We start from the raw sequence: 13,988 nt of genomic DNA on the forward strand, positions 1-13,988 counted from the left end.
CTTTGCTCTGTCAGTTGCAGGCTGTTTCCACTCTTTAGCGTGCAAGTAGTCCTGTATTGTAGTTTCACCAGATTGACACCTCATTTTAGGGTAGGCCTAATGCTGCTCCTGGCATGTCCTCCTGCATTCTTCACTGATCCCCTGGCTTGATGGTAATGGTAGAGTGGGAGAATATGCCAGGCCATGAGGTTACAAATTGTGGTTGAGTACAATTCTGCGGCTGCTGATGGCACACAGTGCCTCATGGCAGCCCAGTATTGAGTTCCTAGCTCTGTTCAAAATCTATCCCATTTAGCATAGTGATGGTGCCACACCACACAATGGATATTATCCTCAATGTGAAGATGGGACTTTGTTTCCATAAGGACTGTGCAGTGGTCACTCCTACCAATACTGTAATGGTGTCATGAAGCTAGTAATATATATAATATTTTGGAAAATATTTTTCTTTTAAATTACAGGTTTAGACTGTGGGTATGCCTTAATTGGATTAAAGCCAGCTAGTCTGGGTGCTTTGATATGTATTAGTTTTGATATGTAAGGGACATAGCGTACAGTTGCATTTTTTGAATAGACATTCAAGAAGGGGGGGGTGAAAACTGATGCCTTTCTAGCAGCTACCTAGCAATATGTTTATATTACTAATAAAATTGGTACAATGAAAGGGAATTCATTGTTCAAAGAGGCAGGTGAGACAATGAGAATTTGAATTCAATCAGTGGTGGTTGGTATAACTTCAGCAGTTTTCGGGTGTGCAGGCAGAAGCAATGTGAGATCAAAAGGCAGCAGTAAGCCTCCAACTGGCTCCACAGCAATCAAAGTGAAAGAACCTAATTTTGAATTCATACGGTGAAAATGCTTTGCCTGATGTTTGGTTAAGTCTATGGGTTGCTGTTGCCTTAATGGAGATTAGTTTGGGAATTTGTTAAAAGTTATGATAGTAATTTGTAGCCATGTGTATATATATTTTAACCTGTGTAAATAAATAAAATGTTTCATTTAGTTTAATATAAAAACTCGAGAACTGGTGGTCTGATTCCTGAATTTACAGTCGCATCTCAAACATATCACTTAAAATTATAGGTTATGACAGTTGTTTAAAGCTTCCCTCTGGGATTTTTTAAATAACTCCATTTTACCTACTGCATCGGTTATAACAAATGGGCAGATGCATCTGCAGCTGGTGGATTGGTGAGGATGAGGTTAAGTAGGTTTTTCCCTCCTATTGGTTCCCTTACCACATGTCGCAGACCCAGTCTAGCAGCTATGTCCTTTAGGACTTGGCCAGTTCCGTCAGCCATGGTACTACTGAGCCACTCTTAATGATAGACATTGAAGTCCACCAACCAGAATACATTCTGTGCCCTTGCCACCCTCAGTGCTTCCTCCACCACTCCTCCAAGTGGTGTTCAACATGGAGGAGTACTGATTCATCTACCTGAATACAAGGCCCATGTTGCCATGGAGATGGGCTTTGAGAGGTGTAACATCAAAGATTTCCTTGAAAACTCACAGGCAGGGTTAGTCTGCCAAGATCTGGGAGAGGAAGAGCAGCTATAGGCAGCAGGTTTACCATGCAGGAATGCAGGTGGAAACTTGCACTCAGGTTGAAAAGACCAAATTCATGAGAAGTTAAAACGAGGTTAGAAGATTCACTTAGCGTGCACTGGAGGCAGAATCTCCAGGGAAAAATCCTCACCATGAAAGACAGTTCTGAGGTTAAAAGTTCTCAGTCTGAGAAAGGAAAAGAACAGAAGTAAATCCTAGGGAGTGAAGAATCACCTTGGACTGAATCCGGGAGAATTGAATGTCTATTTAAAGGACAGTGTAAAATATATCTATGAAATGTGTTTCCCATTGTGCTAAAAGGAAAAAGGGAACATTCTGTTTTGTGGTTTAAAGTACATGTTGCTTGCAAGGATAGTGTTTAGGTAATAATGTTTTTAGTCTGTTTATTACAATAGAAGTCTTAAAACATAGAAATCTTGTCACATCAATCTTTGAGCTATTAACTAGAAGTTTGAAGTTTTTTTAAAAGTTATCGGCGTGTGTAGAGATCATAACAACCTGGAGAAGAGAGCGGATACAGCACAGAAGGAGGCCATTCAGCCCAATGTGTCTGTGCTATCTCTTCGAAAGCGATATCCAATTAAGTGCCATTCCCCTACTTTCCCTATAGCCATGCCATTATTTTTTTCCTTTTGGGGGACATATCAACTTCCCTTTTGGGAACCACTGTTGAGTCTGCTTCCACCACCCTTTCAAGCAGTACATTCCAGGTCATAACAACTCAGTGAGCAAAACATTTTTGCTAATTATCTGAAATCTGTGTTCTTTAGTTACTGACCCCCTGCCAGTGGAAACAGTTTTCCACATGAGGCAGAAAGGAATAGGAGAGCATATTGATAGGGGGAAATGCAATTAATAGAGTGAGAGGATACTTGCTTGAGCATAAACACTGACATAGACCTTTTGAGCCAAGTGGCCTGTTCCTATGAAGTAAATTCAATGTCAATGCACAACAGATAGAAAGAAAACACACGAGCAACACAGTGAACCTCCACACAAAATAAAATGAATTTTCTTTCACTATTTATTCACTTTTTATGCACAGAAGTAGAAGTGGCAGTTATAGAATCATACAGAACCATAGAATGATAGAAGGAGGCCATGGATCCATCATGCCTGCGCCAGCTATTAGAAAGAGCTATCAAATTAGTCCTAATCCCCTGCTCTTTCCCCATAGACCTGCAAAGTTTCCCCATCAAGGATTTGTACAATTCCCTTTGGAAAGATATTATTGGCAATTTTATTGTTATTATTGCATTCCACATCATAACACATTGTGTAAAAGAACCCTCCTCATCTTACTTCTGGTTCTATTGCCAATTACCATAAACCTGTATCCTCTGGTTACCAGCCCTCCAAAGACAAACTGCCAGGCTCCTGAGATGTCTCCTTTGAGTGCCTGGAGAGCATAGAATTGATAACAGTTTGATGAACTTCCCTGATCATGCATGGCAGGGGGATGACTATCCACGCAAGATACCATGGGCAAAGTGCAACATCTCAGTTGTAAACTTCTGCTTCTTCATGCATTGCCACTTGGTATTGTCCTGGTAGTTAGTCCTTCTGTAGCAAACGCAGTTGCCTAGGATAATAGTCATAGCAGATCATGTCCTTCCGGTGCCACCAGTTCTTTTTTCCTTACCTCAGTTACATTGCAATTGCTCTGGACGGTAATCCAGAGGCCTGTAATAATAACCCAAAGAATGTGAGTTCAAATCCCACCTTGGCAGTTTTGAGAATTTGAATTCAGTTTACAAAATCTAGAAATTTTTTAAAAAGCCGGCATCAGTAAAAATATTCATGAAGCTATCAATTGTCATGAAAATCAAATTCTTCATTCATATCCTTTGGGGGAGGAAACCTCCTGTCATTACCTCCTCTAGCCTCTTTGCAACTCCATTTCCACACCAACGTGCATGACTCCTAACTCTGCTCTGTAGCAGCTGGGCAAGCCACTTGGTTGTGACAAGCAGAGATGGGAGTAAACCTTACCAACAGTGCCTACATCCTGAGAATAATGAGAAAACATGTATTCCTGCCAATGACTGGTACACATATGTTCTCAGACAAATGGTGTGGAATTTAATAAGAAGAGTGTGGCTCCCAATGGCAGGACAAGAAGTAGGCACCACTTCTGCCTACATGTCAGTGGCCAAAATGCACGCAATCACAACACAAATTTTAAGTGCGTGCAGCGGGCAGGCATCCCACGTGCAATCACACAGTGGGGGATGGCTCTCAGCAGTCTGCCTCCTCGTCAACTGCTGATGTTGGGGTTGCAATTCGGTGTGGTGGTCAGAAAAGAAAAATTAAGAAGTATTAAGAAGCAATATTAGAAGCAATAATGGCACAGGTGCTGAGACACTGTTATGGTTTAGACATGTATATACATATCACAATTTATTTTGTGCACATGACTGTTATGTACATTTGTTCAGACATTGTCCTTCAGAGGGCACATTGCCCTGTCATGCTTCATATTTGGCAGTCCTTGCTGAATGAAGGGGACGAAGGAATCTCACCTACGTAGGCATTAATATAGTGGTGTGTTAGAGGTCAGACTTTACTGGATGGCAAAGTGTATGGTGTGATTTGTATTCTCAAGGCAATGCAACATGGCTGCACATTCAGCATCTGCTGGCCTCCCTATAAATGACGTGCCAAGCAGGTTAGCCAAGGTCACTGACGAGCACAAGCAGTGATGTGCTGCAGTTACTTTGAGGGTACCTGGCATGGGGTTCCCTCCAAAGCCACGGGACTGCAAGCCTTGTTGTAGGAGTATGCACAGGTAAGTAACCACCTCGCAAGAAAGCCTTAGCCATCTGTGACATTGCCTCTCAGACATCTGGAGGTAGTTGGTCCTTATTCTGAACACACGCTGACACGTCAATGCACTTCAATGATGAAGACAGCCATGGTTGCCTTCCTCCTGACCTCCCTCCCACTCGTTTTGTGCCGGCTGGTGACCTTGTAGCCTATGGGCGGAATTTTCCATGCCACGTTGTTGTTTTACCCGCCCACTACCACACTTAGTGCAAACCTGGGAAAATTCCACCCTATGTTGTTGTGGGTCAAAACGCCTCCTCTATTGAAGACTCTCCTCCACGGTCCAATATTGTAAAAAGATTAGCTGTATAAGACTCATTTCAGATCCACCAAAGCGAACTGCATGAAGAAAACAGGCAATGATATGGACACTCTGGTGATATGGCTTTCATTGCTAGAGCAGCTGCATTTGACCTATGGGAATGTGACACCTGCATATTGGCCTCTCCCAGGACTCCTCGCATCCATATTGCCCTCTTCCCACAACAACATAGGGCAGAATTTCACCCTTGTCGGGCGGGCTCGGCGGGGGCGGGCAGGGGCGGTCAGGGAGATGACCAACATGCGCAATCAGGGCTGCAAAGCGATTTCACGCTGAGGGCCAATTAAGGCCGGCCCAAGGTGAAACGCGAGCTGCAGCACTCAGCGCTGCCTGTGCAGGCGCGAGACGGAGTGCAAGCGGATCGAGCGTGTCCTTCACGCGTGCATGCGAGTGCCCACTTCATAATCTCAGCTCTGTGCCTCAAGGGGATGAAGAGTTATTAAAAAATAAATAAATAAAATGAAAATGTCATAAAATATGTCCCCTCATGTGACTCTGTCACATGAGCAGGGACATGTTATTAATGAAGTTTCAAAATTTTTAATTTATTTTTATTTGCTTTAGTAAACCTGGTCCCGCCCATGGATGATGTTTCCTGAAAAGAGCAAAGGCCGCTTGGCCTTTTCATGAAAAATTCAACTTAATTGATAATTTAATGGCCTTAACAGGCCTTTTAATTGTCGGCGGGTGCACTGCCGACTCCAGCACGTGCCCACCGAATGAAATATCGCGTGACTGCGCGTTGACGTCAGGACGCTTGCCTGACATCAACACGTGTCATTTTATGCTTGAGGGGGTCGGGTGGGTGCCCAATTCATGTACCAGGACAACCAGATCTCTCTGTACTGCAGAGTTCTGCAAAATCTCGCCATTCAAATAATATGATGCTTTTTTATTATTCCTGCCAAAGTGGACAAATTCACATTTTCTCACATTATACTCCATCTGCCAAATTTTGTCCCATTCACTTAACCTGTCTATGTCCCTTTGCGCACTCCTACATCTACTTCACAACTTACTGACCTACCTATCTTTATGTCACCACCAAATTTAGCAACCATACATTTGGTCCCCTCATCCAAATCATTGATATATTTTGTAAATAGTTGAGGCCCCAGCCCTGATCCCTGTGGCACTCCACTTGTTACATCTTGAAAACCTGAAATGACTCATTTATGCCTACCATTGGTTATTTCCTAACCAATCCTCTATCCATGCTAATACATTACGCACTACATTAGGTTTTAACTTTTGTTGGAGATCTCAGAATTATCAAATTTCTAAAAATGATAAATGTTTTTTTCTTTCCCTTTACATCTTTTTTTTTCCCATCACACGTCATTTAATCTTTCTTTCCCTCTCTTTATGTACCTGATTTGGCATTGAATCCACTCAGTGTAATTCACACAACTGCCCTGAGTCCTTCCACTGTTAATTTCAGAATCTTTCAATCTGATTGGTTGAGGAGAAATTATTTTCCCTGTTCACTCAGGTCCCAGATGCCCCATTATCATCTTGCACTTCACAAGTTGCGATGCGAAAAATATAAAAATCCAAATGCACATGTACAGGTCTAACTGATGGTAGATGTCGTTAGATGCTCTGCTACAGGAATATCTGGCCATTGTTTTTCAAATTTTGATAGCTTAACCCATCATGTACTTAATTTGGTGTATTATCCATTTTTTTATATCCTGGGATCACATTTACAAATATTCTATTGCATGGCAAATAATAACCTACTGGTGCATATTACCATCATATATATATTTAGCAATGAGAAGATTCACCAGGGCAACCAGATGTATAATGAACAACACTAAAGCTTCAAAGGAAAGTATTGCACTGCTATTTTTATGATCAAGATATTTTGTGACTCCTATACCATGTATTTTTATAAATTAAACACATTTTATCTCTAAATTCATTTAAAATCTTTATTGAGCATGTTATATCAGAAGATTTGGATGTAGGTAGAGCTAGAATTTGTTTCTCTGATGCAATTCTCAATCTGTGTACTGCATATGAACAAGCTGCATAGTTGCCTTGAATAATATGGAAGTTCTAAAAGCTGGAAGTTTCAGTTTGATCCCTCTGACCTTTCCTCATGCATACATTACATAGGGTGCTTCATGTGGAAAAATAAGCTTCTAAACACAATGATGGCAAGCTAAATCAAATGTATTCCCTTCAGATAATGTAGTGCCTGCACCACGCAAAGGTTAGTTTTGCTAAAGTGACAGGCAAGGGAAACATTTAGAAGAGATTATGTGAATACATCCATTTTACATAAAAGTGGGAGAATGGTTATATAGAACGAGGCATTCACAAGTGTAACATGCTGGAATTCTACATGTAATTAAAGTTAACTGATGACTAAAAACTGGAAAATAATTAGATTGCTTACTACGACAAAATGGGGAACACAGAAACGTGTGTATGCTTCTTTATTCAAACCATGTATTGCATTGGAACAAATAAAACAGTATGAACTAATTCATGTTAAAATGACCAAAGGTGTAAAAAATAGTGTAGAAAAATAACTAATTGTTTGATTTGTGTTAATCATGTCCTAGAGTATAGCAAAAAGAAATTTATCAATCTATCCAACAATGACAGGTATTGTGCTACAACATTTGAAGAAAATAATTGTGCCTAGATATATAAGACTAGAAACTGCAGCCCTATAAACTCCTTTGATCATCTTGAACACCATAATTTCTCTTGTAAGAAATGCTGCTGAACATTTTGGTTTTTCTTTATATTTGAGTAGAAGATTAACGTGTATATTTTTTAGGCCCCAAAACCTCAGTGTGTAAATACAACATATGCAACAGTGCACTATATGGATCAAGAAGATCCTGAATTTGATCAGCACACTGGGTGGGCTTAGTTAATCTCAGCCAGTTGACAGTGGGCTCAGCAATCAGGTTCAGCATGCATAGGTTAAAGAAGAGTGGGAAACAGGAACAACTGACCAAGGTTGCCACTCCTGATTGTGTCCCGTTACTACCCCCTATCTCTCCCACTTCCTGGAATGGCACATTTTGACATTGGGTGAGTAGAAACCTAGCTGTGATGAGCCCCAGGGCAAAATAGCATGCCAATGCTCACCGCCTGGCCTCACCCAGGAAAAATGGTCATTTAAGATTGAGTATTGGAGTTGTCAATGCCAATAAAATTGCATTTAATATGATCTACTGCATTCAGGAAAGGAAACATAAAAAGAGAAATATTAAGGAATGTGTTTTAAGTTTGTATTATTAGTTTTGAGTGTAAGCATCTTTAAAGATTTTTTAAAACTACAGAAATACTCAAGAGCTGCATCAGGCCTTTTTCATGAAATATTAATAAATACAGAAAATGTCTTCACTCAGTTCTTTTTTTTGATTTTTTTTTGTATTTTAAAAATCTGGCATATTTAAAATACAATCAAATTAACAATATGTTGTTATTAGTTTAGTAAGAATTGCCATCTATTCAAATATGTCAGCTGGTTTGGTAAGCCATCTTCTTAACCTATTGAGACAATCTATTTCAATAATTGTAAAGTTATCTTGTAATTGCCTACATTGTGCTTTTGTCTGAAATTGATTGTGATTGCTAATTAAATATTTTTTCTCTTGATAAGAATCAACAGATTTTTTATGTAGCCCTAAAAGTACTTTGTCCAAGACATTGTGATACAATTCTATCTATTTTGCATTATTATCTCTAGGCAGTGTAGGAGTAAATGCGTCATGGTAATGACAAGACCTCTGATTTTGTACAGCATTATTAATAGGAACTAACATCAAACCCAATATAAATGTTAAAAAAGATACCTCCCAAGCAGAGAGAGAGAAAAAAATCAAACACAGAAACTGCGCCAATAAAACACTTGACTAAATGTGGACACTGCGAGAGTTTTGTATCAATACTGCCAGTTTCAGTTTATTTTAAATCTGCCTGAGTTCTTATCAGCTTGTCATGTGCACTTTAGTTCTTTGTGAATCATCATACATTTCCATTCTTAATATTGAACAAGTCTTTGCCTTGTGAGTACGCAACTGCTGTAATCACTGTTATTATTCATCTTATTCACACACATACTCCTGATATACATCTTGTGAATCTTGTGAAACTGTTCAATGGTGATCTGGCCTGGTCAGTATTCAGGAAGATAACGCGATAAGACAAAGCCAAGCGATTGCAGTATTTTGGGACATATGCTCCATTCTATAGTCCTAGGTATTGACTTTGTTGTAAAAATCCTGGAGAAATTATTCAACAAAGGATGAAGGCATAAAGCAATCCATTGGCAAAGTGAAAGGAAGCAGCAAATTCCTTCATAAGACAATTCTAAACATGAGAAGGAAGTTAGCTCGTTTTTGCAGCTGAACGTTGAATTTAATGCAGTGATATACTGAGAAGTTTTGCATTAGCCTGCTGATATATGTGTTTCTCTTTGAAACAGAATGTCAAAACCACTCTTTGTTTATATGTGCAAATTAATATAAATGTGTTTATATCAGAAAGATGATAGCTAGATAGACAGACAGACAGACAGACAGACAGACAATATATCACACACCAGATCAATTTTTGAGAGATGCACCTAACCTGCATCACATCATTCTCATGACCCCCACCCCCCCCCCAACCCCTTCCCTTTTGCAATACAATTGCAGATGGGTAGATATTGGTTATTTCCAGTGTCAAATGTCACGCTGGTTAATATATAGAGTCCTAACACTCTACAGAGATTTTATTCTGATTCAGAATGTAGATAAGCCCAGATTTCTATGTGGTGCACAAAAATTAAGCTTCCTTGTTATTGGAATAAAATGCACAACAAGGGCACATCAGTATTCCTCATCAATGATTAATTTGAGCCAGCTGGCTGCATGACATCTTGTTCAGTGACATGATTGGCAAAAAAAACAGAATAGCCTTTGTTCAACTCATAGGACCACTGATATGGAATAAAGGATGTTATGGAATTTCTATGTACTGATATGATTTGGTTTGTGATATAACAACAGGCATCAAACACCAAAAAGGGGTTTCCCTACCTAGATCTTCATCCAATGTGTTACAAGGCTGTCCATTTATTGTACTGCATTCATTTAGTTATCATTTGTTCATGTATTATGAGTGAGTAGTTGCCAAATAAAAAGAAATCAAAGAAGTATTTTGTTCTGAAATAATTGTATTATTTCATACACATGCCACCGTAGCATCATTAAGAGCTAAGAATTCACAAAGCCACCCTTTCCAAAAGAGACAAAAAGTTAGAATTCAAACAGCTCTTGATTCCATTTGTTGGTTCGAAAGTAATATTCCATCAACATTCGATGGGTTTAAATTGGGAACTTGCGCGGGAATAGTTTTAATTTACATCATCAAATAAAAGTCACCGAACTTCAATTTAAAGCTGACCTTGAAATTATTAAAAGACAAATTCAAAAGTTCTTCAGAATCCCTGCTGCAACAAATATTGTCATAATATACAAAATATTGTTCAACTAAATCTCATGTTGAGCTCAAAATGTATTAATTTGCGATCGCATTTTTACTGAAACGCATATGATCTCAACATTTGGGCTAATGTCACCTCCCACAGGCCAACAATATTTGTAAGGGACCTTCAGCCGATTGTAAACTTAGTCTTAAAACACCCACCCACTAGCAGTATAGTGAAGCATAAACGCTTATGTGAAAGGGTCAAATATGTTATTGTGAATACATCTCATTTTCATTATGAGACAATTATAAAATAATGAATAAAAATACCGACCCAGAAAAATTCATTGCTTTGCTCGAATAGGTTATGCCAATGAGATGCACAAAAGACAACACCACGATTATATCTACTTTCGCTTAGCAAAATATAAGGAGATACTTGGCTAAAACAAACACCATTAGTTAACGGATGAAGGGACAAAGTAACTTCACTCCTAACACAGCAATGGGAATTGGCAGGGTAAATATTATCAGCACAGGCTTAAATCTGGCGGCTGGATGAATGGCTCTCTTTTCAATTTAAATATCTGGATTGAAGTAAAAATGTGGGCTGTGGTGGTGGTTGATTTCACCAAAACTCCCTGTCTGTGTGGAGCGTGCTACTTCTATAATTCTCCCCCTGTATGTATGTATGTGTCGCTGCGTCAATCCCTATATTAACAGGGCGGGAGATGGATGATTCTTACTGCAGCTGGATCCGTCTTCGGTTTCTCTAGAGCCACTATACGAAATTGCCCTCTCACATCCTGGCATCTGACCTAAACTTACGCACCAAAGCATTCTCATTCATTCACTCCTGTTTAACGAAAAAGAAATACTGGCCTCCCCTGGCCATTATTAGGACAGATATTCCGGTTAAACAAGTAATGAGTTCTCGTTGTCATTACCGATTGTCAGTGTGTCGTTTAGACCACACATTTTTTGCTGCACACTGCATGGTCTTCACTGGTCGTGATATCATAATGAGGGATTACAAATACTAACTGAATTCACTTCTAAAAATCCCCTTCTGGCTCCCTGCGGGGAAAGAATTGTTCTGTGCCTAACGACGTCCTTGGCGAGTTATTTTCGAGTGCATTGTGATAGCGCCCAGCTCGCTTCTGGCCTTGCTGGCCGCCAGCTTACCTGTCCAGTAAGAACCGCAATGCAAACTGAGGAGACTGTCGCACAGAGGGGCGATGTGAGTAAGACCCCCTGCAATTCTTATTCCTAGGCACTGATGAATCACCCAGAGTTAGCTAAATATATATTTCATTCCTCGTCATATTAAAAAAAACTATTGGATACTGGCTTCTAAAGGAGAATACGAAAACGCAAAGCTGGGAAAATGGGACAATGATAGACGGATCCCTTCTAAACCAAACATGTCTGTGTCCTAATTGAAGGAGACAGCCAATGTGTAAAGCACTGTTGAGTGTTGAGACAGTGATATACAATACCTGGGGTCTTCGCATTGCTCTGTGGATCATTACATGCGAAATATATCGCGTTGAACAATTTAGGTTCCCATTATGTCACCATCCCAAGCGTTCAGCATGTTTCAACTAAAGTGATATGACCCAAATGTGCGCCGCACGTCGCTTCGACTGTGCTGTAGTTAGAAGGTGAGACAGAGGACCTAGTCAGCAGGGTAAAACCAAAATGATTTCAGATTCCCTGGTAGTTCCCTTTTAGATATTTTTTAAGCATGTCGAATTTTAAGCTAAGTTTTTGTTATTTCTAGAATGAATATAACCCCGGTCTAGTAATTCAACCTAAACATCAAGAACAAGACTTATAGTCGCAGTGTATTGATATTATAATGCGGTATTGCAGGCTATCTACAACATCTACATTGTTTAAACAAATCGCAACGGAGCACGTAGCTGAAATCTTTGAGTGGCATCCATTAATGCACATAATGTTATTCTTTGACTTTGTTGAAGGATGGTTGACAGGGCACCACAGCATGAGCTGAATCTGGTATTATTCGGTTTTATGGTATTCAATGTTGTCGCACGCTTTATTGCATACGATTTTTTAAATTATTAACTTTGCGGATTGTTTGCGTTTTCTGAAACACAGAAGAACACGTTCAAAGTGAATCAGAAAGGGCATCCACTTAGCAATGTGCATCGAACGAGACTGTTCTTCTCTTAGTAGAGAAAGGATTTCACATTCCATATTGTAAATTAATCTAAACACAACACAGTCCCAGCATGTACATGGAAAACCATCCACAAACATATGATGGGTTCATGATTTGAGATATTTTCCAACCTATTCTTCAACCACGAAAGGCGAGCACTCCTCTCCAGCTATTTAAGATGCAGACTTTACATTTGACTTTTATCATTTCTAATGAGATCTAAGGCACATTAGATCATTCCGAACGCTTGCGAAGGAAGTACTCAACAAAGGTAGCTAATATGAAAGCGCAATTTCATCATTTTACTTTCATTAGTGTCAAATAACAGATTATTATATGAACTCGGTAATTGTATTAGTAACTGAGAACAGATTGCCCATCAGTAATGTTTCCTGACCATTCTGTAAAATATCTGAACATCTGAATGGCAAGTTCCCTGCCTCATCCTGCCGTGTGAGTAACAGAAGCAGACTCTATCTTCACGTTTATCTGACACAAACATTGTGATTAACACTTGCAGGAAAGCTTCATGTAGGAGATGTGTGAATTCTATGATCAGGTAAAGCAGCAATGCGAGTGCGCGTTGAAATAAATCAAGATGCGGCTGGAAACCCACAGCGAGCCCCTTCATCAAGTTAAAAAGAGCAGGTTAAATATTTGGGGTCCTGGTCCTTCCTGAGTTCTGACCAATGGTCTACACTGAAAGGTTAACCAGGCATCTCTCCTTGCGGCTGCTAATCGACATTCTGTGGATTTACAGCATTTTCACACTTTGAATTCCAGCATTTCGTAAACTTATTTTATTTAAACGCGTTCCAAGTTACTTTGGACGGTTAACGAGAGACAGTACATAAATAAAAAATAAATCCAAATATACTATACAGATAATATACACCGCATTTATCATATTATACCGTTAATATATATTGACGTCGTGGCTAACATATAATTGGATATATTAACTGTAATGAGGGGTGATTCTTGACTTCGCATGACTGGACAAATAAAGTCGCTCTATTTTACTGAAGTAAGGTTGAGGAAGGTTTTTCGAGCCTGGTCAATTTTGAAATTCATCAGGATAGCTCAAACCCACTCATATTTCCCTCTTTTACCACTGGAGTAGGACTTTCACACAGGAAAACCTGGCCATACTTGTGCGTTTCATGCATTAACCTTGACCCAAGTGGTTTTTTTTTTCTTTCTCTCATACACCTCCCCCTCTAAAATAAAACATTTGTTTTATTTTAAATGTCTTCATTCGGCATTAACAACTTAACCAGGGTGCCAGGTGTTTAAAAGACAGTTTGCTGGAAAGTAAGATATTTTCAAAATCAGAAACAAATGAATAAAAAAATGTATCTTCTTCAGGTCCAGAACAACTCGGATTCGGTGAGAGAACGGGAACGAGAAGCTCCGGGATAACCACTGGTATTGGCAAAGACACCGCTGAGAAAAAAAATGCTCCTTGTGTGCAGCTCCGATTGAAACCTCAGAAGCGCGCGGTAATGTCGCCCCACAGATGTTGCTGGGCACACGGTGTCAGGTTTTAAAGAGACTTTGGTCTACAGCTCGCACGTGCTGTCCTTCAGTGTCACAATAAGTCCAGACACGGGGGCTCAGTGTGGTTTCTGGGGGAGG

This window comes from Cetorhinus maximus, chromosome 8, assembly GCF_964194155.1.
Source record: "Cetorhinus maximus chromosome 8, sCetMax3.hap1.1, whole genome shotgun sequence".
NCBI lineage: Eukaryota > Metazoa > Chordata > Chondrichthyes > Lamniformes > Cetorhinidae > Cetorhinus > Cetorhinus maximus.